Source organism: Vanessa tameamea, chromosome 2 (genome assembly GCF_037043105.1).
Source record: "Vanessa tameamea isolate UH-Manoa-2023 chromosome 2, ilVanTame1 primary haplotype, whole genome shotgun sequence".
Taxonomy (NCBI): domain Eukaryota; kingdom Metazoa; phylum Arthropoda; class Insecta; order Lepidoptera; family Nymphalidae; genus Vanessa; species Vanessa tameamea.
The window spans coordinates 2744017-2755986 of NC_087310.1; positions in this window are offsets into that span (position 1 = coordinate 2744017).

Here is an 11970-nt window from a genome sequence, read left to right on the forward strand (position 1 = left end):
TAATTTTGTGATTTTTTTTTTGTTAATCTGATATTTATATATAAACTTTTTTGGTAAGTGATTGACCAGTACATAAGAATGTATTGTACTGTGACAATATGACTATTATTGTTAGAAAGATAATGTTGTATAATTACTATGATGTCAATTAGAACCGAACTACTTTTAACTTTCGTCGTATTATTCAATATTTTAATTGTTAGGTTTATTCTTAATAATAATCACATTATATAAGATTATTTTGTTATTGTTTTGTACGACGCTAATCAGCTAGAGCTATCAGATATAATTCGGTCATTGTCCAACTATTTTACGCATAGAAACATGACCGTAATTATCTTGAATGTAATCACAAAAACATTTTTATCATAAGATCAAAGTGCAAAGCGACGGTTGCCTTAATATATTTTTTTACATGTGTATTCTATTGTTTTTCTACTTTTAAATTATAATAATACTATTTGTTTTTTTTTTTTGAAATGTTACTTTTTGCTTTAAATAAGTTTATTTTTATTTGGAGGTTTGGTATGGTGGAATTTTATACATTGATACTACAACAGTCAAAGTGACCAAATCTGACATTGTACGGTTACATCATTATAATAATTATTAATTATTATAGTATACTTTAAATTTACTTTATACTTATGAACGTAAAATGTATTATCATTCTACATGTTTAAGATTATTTTTTATTACATAATTAGGTCTACATATTTTTAAAATTCCAATAGTTAAAATTATACTAACAATCTTGTAAGCTTTTGACTAATTATATATCCGATTCTATGATGATATATTGTGTCTGTGTGCATTAAAGTTTATAAATAAATTTGTCTATCATATTAATAGCAATACAAAGTCCATTATAATTTGTTATTTTCCTTGGAGATTAATGAAACAGATGACTTAACAGTATAACATATTTTATTATCTATCTATCAAATACTAGTACATTTTAACAATAACAAGTTGCTACACAAGAAACAATTTGGATTTACAAGGGGTCGCTCGACAACTGACGCTGGTGTTGAGCTCGTTAAAAATATTTACAAGGCCTGGGAGGAGTCACAGGATGCCTTAGGGATATTTTGTGATTTATCTAAGGCCTTTGATTGTGTGCAACACGAAACTTTGGTCAGGAAGCTACGTCATTATGGAATTAGGGACACTGCACTCAGTCTTCCTATTTCGTATCTGAGCAATCGGATTCAGAGGGTTGATGTAAATGGAAAGACATCTCCCGGGTGTCCAGTTACTGTGGGGATCCCTCAAGGATCAATTCTTGGACCATTTCTCTTCCTTGTTTATATAAATGACCTGCCACATCTCCTATGTGTTAAACTCGAGATAGTATTGTTTGCTGATGATACTTCTTTAATTTTTAAAATAAAAATACTTTCAATATATGACGATGTGAACAATGCTCTCTCTGAAATAGTAAATTGGTTTAGTGTTAAAAATTTAATGTTAAATAGTAAAAAGACAAAATGTATTAAATTCACTACTCCCAATGTAAGATGTGTCAAAACGAGTGTACTTTTAAACGGGGAAGCATTAGATGTTTTAGAATCAACAGAGTTGCTTGGTATGACAATAGACTCTAAGCCCCAATGGGGCCCCCATATAAATAAATTGGCGAATAGACTCAGCTCTGCATCCTATGCGGTAAAAAAAATTAGACTTTTGACTGATGTGAATACGCCTCGCCTTGTGTATTTCAGTTATTTCAACAGTATAATGTCGTTACGCATCCTACTCTGGGATAATGCAGCTGACATTAATACCATTTTTGTACTGCAGAAGAGGGCTATTCGACTATTCGTGCAATTTTTAACCTGGGCCCAAAAGGTTCGTTAAGAGGTCAATTTAAAGAAATTAAAATAATGACTGTCGCTTCTTAATTTGTTTTTGATAACGTTATGTATGTATGCAAAAAGATAAATGATTTTCCCAGAAATTGTGACGTAGATTCTATTAACACGAGCAACAAAAATAAACTTGTTACTCTAAGTACCCGATTACACATGGTTAGTAACTCTTTTTTGGGGTAAGGTATACGTTTTTACAACAGGATCTCAGAAAACGTTCAAATTTATTTAATTATAAAATTCAAAAGAATCGTTAAAGAGTGTTTGTGTGCTAAAGGATATTATAACACTAATGACTTTTTAGTTGACTGCACACCTTGGGAATGAAATGATCGCCTCCAGGCTGTTTCAAATAACTAAAATATAATTATTATTGTACATGCAAAATGGAAAAAAAATATATCCCGCTGAGTTTCTTTCGCCGGTTCTTCTCAGGTCCGAGTTATTAAATACCGAATCTGTGGTAGATTTTTGACTATCAATAAGCAAGTGTAAACATTTCTATATTGAATAAAGATTTTTGACTTTGACATTTTGACTTTGATATATATTTATATACAATTGATGGATAATGTGCTCACAGTTATCAGCTAACTAGTGTAATGAAATATAGTGTAACCAGTAAAATAACAATAAATTTCGCTTCAATTAGCTGACCATCATAACATAAAAGAGTTTTATTTGATAACTAATGTTATATAATAATTAAATTACGGTATAAAATTTTTATGAATAAAGTAAAGTAAAAAACAATGGATAAACAATAAATAAGATTATCTTCAACAAAATCACAATAACATTAGCATGTCTCAAATAGATAGATAGCTGCATATATAGAAGCATGTATCATCCAAGATAGAATTTTAATGGTATAATGTAGTTGCAGCATAATGAAAAGTTATAAACACAATTAGAAAAACAAAATTCTGTACCTGTTTTAAGCAGCTTACAAGTCCATTTATATATATTTAGGTCTTATCCATAATGGCGTTATGTATACAGAGCAAAACAGGTGCTGCTATCGAGCGTTATCATTCAAAATCAAAATGATTTAGAATATTAGTATATTTTTAATAAATACTCGAAAAAAAAAAGAAAACTACACCACAGAACCAATATATTTTTGTTTAATTATTCCATTAATTTAGTTATATACACGTTTTTTTTTAATAAGGCAATGATAAATGTGGATAAAACGAAACATATTTACATTTTTTTTACATGGATTTTACTACGGCGTTTGACTTCGTGGGCCATCAAATATTAATCGTAAACTATATGTGATTGATTGTGAGTGTGAGGTGTTTTTTTTTAGGTAGGAAATGGAATAGAATTAACAAATATAACGAAGGATGATAAAACTGTAATAGTATGTATTGGAGTCAAATATCGTAACAAGTGGAGTACAGCAGGGTAGTACAGTTGGTCCAATACTGTATATTATATATATAAATGACTATCTCAGTATTTTTACTGGCCAAAATCTGCAATCAATAAGAAAATTGAAAATACATATATTATTAATCGATTATCATATAAAAATATAATAATAATTTATAAATATTTCCTAAAATAAAATTATGAAATATTAATTATAAACGTAATAAATCATTATAATTACTAGAAATTAATTATTTACGTACAAAATTTGTCGAAACCACACACCATTAATCTTTAAGCCAATATATTAACGATTGTTTCATTGAAAAAAATCACATTAAGAATTTATGTTTACAATTACACAATTTTTCTTTCGTTTGTTCGAAAGCATATAATATAAAACTATATGTTTTCGAAAGTTGTTATTCAGGCTGTTATAATCGCATACAATGCACAAGTGACTGCAGCGGTAGGAATGGGGATAATATTTTGAGGAAATTCTTCTTATAGAAAAAATATTTGTGTTTTTTTAAACGATTAGTGCAAGTGTTATTTTGATTAATTGAAAACATTTACCGGTTTTTGCCAATATATTTACAAAGCGGCTAGTATTTATTAATAGTATTAATCGCTTATTCTTAGTAGATATTTAAATAGCGAACGAAGAAAGGATAAAATATGTTACATAACGTGTTATAGTCATACGTTATAATGCCGTCACTACGTTATTTGACAACAGCATATTCAATATGGCATATTAAATCTACAACAAAATACCCGACACGACGGACGGAACTTTAAATGTTGCAGCGCTGAAAAATAAAATATATGTATTTTATTAACGAATATCATTACCGATAAAAAAAAAAGTGGGACCGTTAATTATTATTACATGAATTATTTTTAATTAATCTGAAGATATTAAATTGGATTATTAATGCCTTTATCAATGGTTTGTTTATTTGATAATTGTATTTATCAATGTTATTTTATTGTAATTAATTTGTTATCTTATTATTGTTAATTAATTTGTATTCTATAATTAATTAATTATTATCATACACCTTAAGGAATTCATTTTGTATAAAATTCTTGCCTTGTTATGCTAAGCATATTAAACCTGCCACGGTTACAAACGTTAATCTGAAATAAATGATTCCAATAGAATTGAATTGGAATTATACATTCACCTAGTTCAGAGCAACAATTCCTTGTAATGTTTGAGTGTAAAGGACGGCTGAACTATACCTTACATTTGGCTTTGTTTCATATGGCAACAAGAAAAAGAATTTCAAACAATTTTCTACGAGCATGTTCCACTTCGAGACCTTTTAAACAAGTAAATGGATGAAACAGAGATGTTATAAAAAGCAATACGACATTTCTCGTCCCTGTTTATTACTGTACATTAGTTATACAGCTTCCGTAGTGTCGTTTCGGCATGAAATGGGAACTAATGAGATTTTGATGTTTTTTTGACTGAGCTTTTATTTTTCCTCGGTAACATAACGATGTTGAAACCTTTGAGTAAAGGGAAGTTGGTGTCTAGTTATTCTTTCACTTATAATGTAAGTTATGTGGACTACATTTGAAACATTAACAATATAAGAACCACTACTAAAGATAAATCAAGTTTTCTGATTTATCGAAGTAAGTATCGACAACGTTAAATATCACTTTGTGTTTTTCCATCACACTTCATAGTAAAATATTGATGATATTTTCTTGAAAACTCAATGGTTTTTCAACCATATTTGAACCCACAATATTCGGTTAAGATACGCTCCTTCTACCCAGTAGGTCCAGTTTGTTACATTTTTATTCTATTATTATAGAGCTTAAAGGTTAATATTTAACCCTGTACCTATACAAAATTATTTTGTGAAATTTAAAAATTTTCAAATAAATTTTGGATTGGATTTTATCATATTTGATTATCTTCATAGTAGTAGACTAAATAATTCTCTAATCCTAGATAGAAGATACAGTCTTTCACAATGCTGTTTCGTTGATATTAATTTTTTTCAACATAGAGCATTTCAACACTGTGTGAAGCAACCAAAATGCATAACAAAACTGATTAAACGAAAAATATTACAAGTAATTCATAAGTAAGTGAAATTTTATGAATAAAATTGAGTACTATTATTTAAAAGAGTTTAAATTTCATTATAAATTAAATTCAGCTTATTAAAAACATTATCAGACAAGCAAGTACAGCGTGGGCGACATACGTTAAGTAATTAATTTCGAGAAAACAGTTGCATTTAATATAGCAATTTGTATTCCGTAGCACTTACTGTCCTGCCTGGGTTTTGTTTCGACTTAAATATAGAAAATGTACTGGAAGTGCAATCAAGCTCAATTTTTATGTTCGTAAAATTAAAAAGCTATTGCTTTTTAAAATGTTCCTCTTTCTGGAAGTTTCTCAAAGGAAAAAAATATTTACGAGTCTTTTAAAAAGTTTACTTGATTTTAATTTTCAAATTATCATTCTTCGAAGTTATGATACATGTAATCTACTAGACATTTATAATCTCGAAGGTAATTTTGTGATCTATTAAATTGGAAAACATTGGGCTATTATATTATAGACAGTAACATTTTTTGAGTTATCTAAAAATTACTCAAAAAATGAATATAGAAATATTTGTTATTTATAAATATAGAACCTACGTCATTTGTTAATCAGTGCTACCATTTTTTTAACTCCAGACTAACACTTAGAATTCAAAAAGAGAATTCTTCTAGATTTCTTTTTACCCGACTTAGAATAAAAATCCGGTATTTTGGAATCTGCAGCTGTATAAGCTAGTCACTACAACGAAGTAATTATGGTAGATATTATAAGATTGAAAAACCACTTCTAAATTCTTTGTTCTACGCGTGTAAAAGTGAACATTCGCTTATGTGCAAGTTTAAAATTATGAAACGTTCCATGAGAATTTCAACAACTACTACATTTTTTGGCTTAATATTCATGCATAAGGTGTCTGTAAATTTCACCAGCTGACTAATATATATATTTATTATTTAAATAAATTTTAAAAAACATATCGCAATAATAACGTTGGTCGAAATTTTATTCTGCAAAATATAACAATAAATAATATCTGCAATTACTCGCTTGAAACGTTAGAAAGAGTTTCGGTAAAATTTAATCCGTCAGCAAAAATCTTTGAATAATCCAGGGCAATGCAGCAGCAGGGCACGACCCTCCATGTTAATTTATCGGTGTTTTAACAAAATAAACTTAAAAAATATAATCTAATTTTTATATATATATTTTTTGCTGACTTTATTCGTAGTCTGAAGAGTAGTAAACACTAGCCTCAATCACATACATCATATAAAACAATAACAATGTAATAAGTTTAATTCTAAGCTCAAGATTTGATGTCCTTCTGAAGAATTTAAGTCATAGTAGCCATTTTCAATTGACACTTCACAACTTCGGAGGGTACGCGTACAAGCGTACTAAGCATACAACTTTGGGGGTAAACATAGGTGCTTTTTGCACAAGTATATCCAAGCTTGCATATTGCTATAGAATGGCAACCGCATGAGCGGAGAGAACACTTTCCGATACATAGGAGAATAACACTGCGAACTTTCCAACACCGGATATCTTTGAGAATTTCTTGACAAAAATACCACTAACTGTTAATGTGTCCGACAGAAGTGATAACATAAAAAAAGTCTGTCCAAAATATGCCTAGCGCTATGGTTTAGAGTGAGAAAGGAGGAGTCTGCCTACCGCTACCGTATGTGTAAGAGAAAGGGAAGCCAGACAGACTGTTGCAGTAACGCGTTACGTAACGAAGCGGCTTACCCTCCCATAAAATCACTTCAAAACCTAGTAATTTTTTTTGACATCTAGTAAACGTGGATTGAGAAATAATAAGATATATTAGACCAACACAGTCGCAGGCCATGCATGCAGCCTCAAAAATAGTCGGTGAGTCTCTTTTGACAATGCAGATACACTGCTAAATGATTCCTTCCAGAACTGTGTCGAACAGAAATAGCCGTATCGTTTTATTGTCCTCTTGACTGATTTCGTCCATGGCGCCCGTTTCAAAGGAGAGCAGCCAATTGCGCAGAGCATATAGTGTTCAAGTGTGTGTCGAAACACGTTTATTCCCTTACTATCATAATTCAGTAGGATCGGAAAGGAGTCAGGCGCAGGATCATGCTTACATTACATGCTTTACGAGGCACGGCAGTATAAGGTCTGCTGTGTGTTTAATTACTAGACTTCGGGCTTCTACTGAAAATTTATCGATAGAAAAAGTCAATTATTTGACGTTTAAAATCAAGTTTACTGCAACTTTACGAGGTGTTGTTGAGATATATATGTATCTACATTTACAAAAAACTGTTACGTTTGTATATATATATATATATTTTATGTTATAGGGGGCAAACGAGCAGGAGGCTCATCTGATGGAAAGTGATTACCACCGCCCATGGAAATCTGCAACATCAGGGGGGTTGCAGGTGCGTTGCCGGCCTTTTAGGAAGAAGTATGCTCGTTTTTTGAAGGTTCTCAAGTCTTATCGGTTCGGAAAAACCGCCGGCGAGAGCTGGTTCCACAGAGTGGTTGTGCGAGGCAGAAAATGTCTTAAAAATCGCGCTGTTGTGGATTCTCGGACATCTAGGTGATGCGGGTGAAATTTAGAATTTTGACGAGATGTCCGAAGGTGAAATTCAGCTGCCGAGATTAATCCAAACAATTCCTCGGAACATTCCCTATGGATGATTCGGTATAAGAAATAGAGTGATCCAACATCTCTACGCAGAGCCAAAGGATCGAGCAGATCAGAAAGGGCTTGATCGTCGATAATTCGACCTGCTCTACGTTGGATACGGTCAAATGTAAGGAGCTGGGGAGCAACCGCCCAGAGGTGAGAGCAGTACTCCATGTGAGGCTGAATTTGCGCCTTGTATAATCTTAGGCGATGGGCCGACGTGAAATACTGTCTTGCTCTGCTGAGTACACCGAGTTTTATTTATGCCAATTTGGCTTTGCCTTCCAATTGACCGCGGAACTGAACGAGGCTCGAAATATCAACGCCAAGTATTCCGATACTAGCTGTGGCGGCTAACGGAATGTTCTCAAATCGTGGAGATACGACGAATGGTGTTGTTTGGCGGTTAACGCGCAAACTTGCGTCTTTTTGGGGTTGAAGTGGACTAGGTTTAGCCGGCCCCAGTTCGAGACTTTGTTTAACGATTTCAGACACAAGTTTATTCCGGTTTTCTTCGACGTTTTCCCGAGAAATATTAGCACGGCCGGTGTATGAGGTGCCTACGGTACTGTCGTCTGCATAGCAGTGAATGTTACTGATTTGCAACAAGTCATTGCATATGCAGAAGAAACAGAGTGGGTGATAGAACACAGCCTTGTGGAACACCAGCATTGACGAATTTTTGGTCGGAGCATGCACCGTCGACAACGACCTTGATGCTCCGATCTGCCAAAAAGCTGGTAATCCAATTGCATAATTTCCCGGGAAGCCAATAGGAGCTTCGAAAGAAGCGCTTTGTGCCACACGCGATCGAAGGCCTTCGCTATGTCCAGACTGGCTGCTAATGCCTCCCCCGTGCTCTCAACTACTTCCGCCCATTTATGAGTCAGGTAAACTAGAAGATCACCGGCTGAGCGACCCCGACGGAAACAGTACTAGCGGTCACTAATCAGCTGGTACTCCTCTAGATACCGCAGGAACTGGCAGCTTACAATGGACTCCATTACCTTAGAGAACAAGGAGGTGATGGCTATAGGCCTATAATTGAACGGGTCTGAGCGGTTACCCTTTTTAGGATTCGGATGCACCAAAGCAGTCTTCCAGGAGATCGGGACGACGCCTAATGCGTAGGATTGCCGGAAAAGACGCGTTAAGACCGGTGCCAACTCGGGAGCACATGTCCTTAGCACTATTGGAGGGATGCCATCGGGTCCACTCGAGTTATGAATGTCCAAGGAAAGAAGTGCTTTACGAACTGCACTTTGCCGGAATTTAACCTCCGGCATCGTGGTATCACATCGCGGGATTGTTGGTGACTTTCCTTGGTCACCCAGAGTCGAATTCGACGCGAAGAGAGAGCCTAAAAGATCAGATTTCTCCTTCGCGGTATGGGCCAACGACTCACCGTCCTTGCGCAGAGATGGAAAGGAAGGCTGACAGAAATTCCCTAAAACAGCCTTAGCAAGACACCAGAACGCACGTGTTCCTGAAGGGAGACGCACCAGTCTCTCGCCAATTCTGCCTATGTACTCCGTCTTCGCCTTTGCAATCACGTTTTTGAAGGACCTAGAGGCAGAGTTATATTCCTTTCTGAATGCGCTGGTCTTTACATCACAAGAAGTAGATGCGTTAGCCCAGTTTTGGTAACGTTCCCATTTTCGGCGTGAGGCCGTTTTGCAGAAACGACCAAACCAGGGCTAGGACTTGCCACCGATGGGCACTTCAGAATATGGAATGAACACTTCCATATCCTGAAGCACCACATCGGCAACAGAGTCAGCAATAACGCTCGGATCATCCGGCGAGAAACAAACCTGCCCCCATGGGTAGGATGCAAAGAAGGACCGCATCCCATCCCAATCTGCTGACTTGTAGTGCCACATGAGGCGGCAGCCCACGAAACGAGGTCGTGAGTTCCGTGCAACCGGTACTGTACTCCGAACGAGACAGTGGTCCGACGAGCCCAGAGGGGGATCGACGATAACCTGATAACAATCCGGATGGGAAGTGAGCAGAAGGTCCAACAGGGAAGGTGTATGATCCTCCACGTCTGGTATTCGCGTTGGCGAGGTGACCAGTTGTGTCAAATCATATGCTAAAGCGAAATTGAGAACAGATCTACCCACATGATCGGTATGCGTGATCCAAGCCATTCGGCATGGTGGGCATTAAAATCGCCAAGAATTACGATCTCTGCGGATGGGATCTGCTGAGCATGGAATCTGTAGCCATCTGGACGTGCTCGACCAGTCGATCGGTTTCGGCATTACCGCTATGGGACCTATAAAGGCACGCGTAGATTCGCGGATGGTCGTCGCAATCTACACGCAGCCAGATAATCGATAGGTCCTGCCCTTCAAGGCTGCCGAGGCGTCGAAAGCAGATATCATCTCTGACGTAAACACACACCCTAGCACGTGGTACAAAGGAATGTTCCAATTTATACCCGGGGTAGGAAAGAAAAGTCATATCGGCAGAAGAGGATATCTGGGTCTCGGTAAGAAAGAGCAAGGCCGGCTTCGCCGTCTTAAGGTGATAGTGAACGGCGTTCAAGTTGGAGTTGAGTCCCCTCATGTTGCAGAAGTCCACAGCCTGGGCATCCCTGCTCAGGTGGTGTACGTCCTGAGCATGGATGCCCAGAGAGGAATTCTCTACCGCAGTCGCTGATGGTATCCTCCTGGGGTAATGTAACCAAATTCTGCACAACCATCATGTTGGGGGGGGGGGGGTGTCGGGCCTCCTGGACTCTGACATACCAAACGAAACGCGGTAGCATAGCTACCACTTTACGCCGGTTTTAAGTGAGAGAGAGTATGCCGGCCCATTCGGTTGCCGCCGATGAAAGTTAGATTAACTAATCTGACGAAAATCTGAATGGTCATTGATCAATAGCAACCGATGACGCAATCAGTAACCAATGAGCATTCAGTATCATTTCAGAAACTGGCTGTAAGATTCAGCTAATTTATGTCAATATTTTTGCTTTACTTCGGAATAATTTGTAAATGAATAAAACAAAAATATTTTCCTGAAGTATATATAAAATTCGAAATAGTGAACTATGCAATATTTTAAAGTATTTTTGAAAATATGTTTAAAATATGAGCGTATAAGAAAAAATAGCGACCTACATACGATAGAACTTAAATCCCTTGGTAATTTTATATGGAATGTATTATATACATAGTATAGATAATTATATATTTTGATTTAACATAAGAGTAACCCCAAATCCCTTGCGAAATCTTATATATTTCATGTCCAAAGATTTATTTACTATGAATAAATGGATACCTAATAAATTAATATGCTTACGATTTCAGACATAGTATTTACTCAATTAAAAGACTTTTTTCTTAACTGGATATTTTTATTACTGTTTAATAATTTATTAAAGTTAAACTATGAAATAAAATAAACAGTATATTTAGATAAAATTTATTACAATCATTTGGATGTTATTTTTTTATTATAGCGGACTTAAATTTATATATTTAATAAATTTATATATTTTGAAATCTTTAATTTTAATATTTAGTAACGAACGTAAAACTTAAGACTTTCGCTAATAAACTAAAACTGAAACGTACAATATAAATTTTATATATTGCAAAAATTTTACATACGTTGCACAAAGTTTCAAATGAATCAGATGGTAAGGGACGCATTGAATTTAAACAACAAAATATTATCTCATGTAATATATTATACAAGCGGCTTTCAACCGTGATCATAATTTTATTTATTTTCCTTGAAATTTTTACAATATAACGGTCGTCGTGACGAAATAAATGAGCGTGACCACGATTAAAACCGGAATACCTAAGATATATTATAAATTGGTAAATGTTATTACAAACAAATATAAAACTGTATTTAATAATTTTATTTTCTTTATGTTACAAATAAATATTTGAAACTATTTACAATTAGTAATAATCAAGTAAATAGAATACTTTGTCAAAATT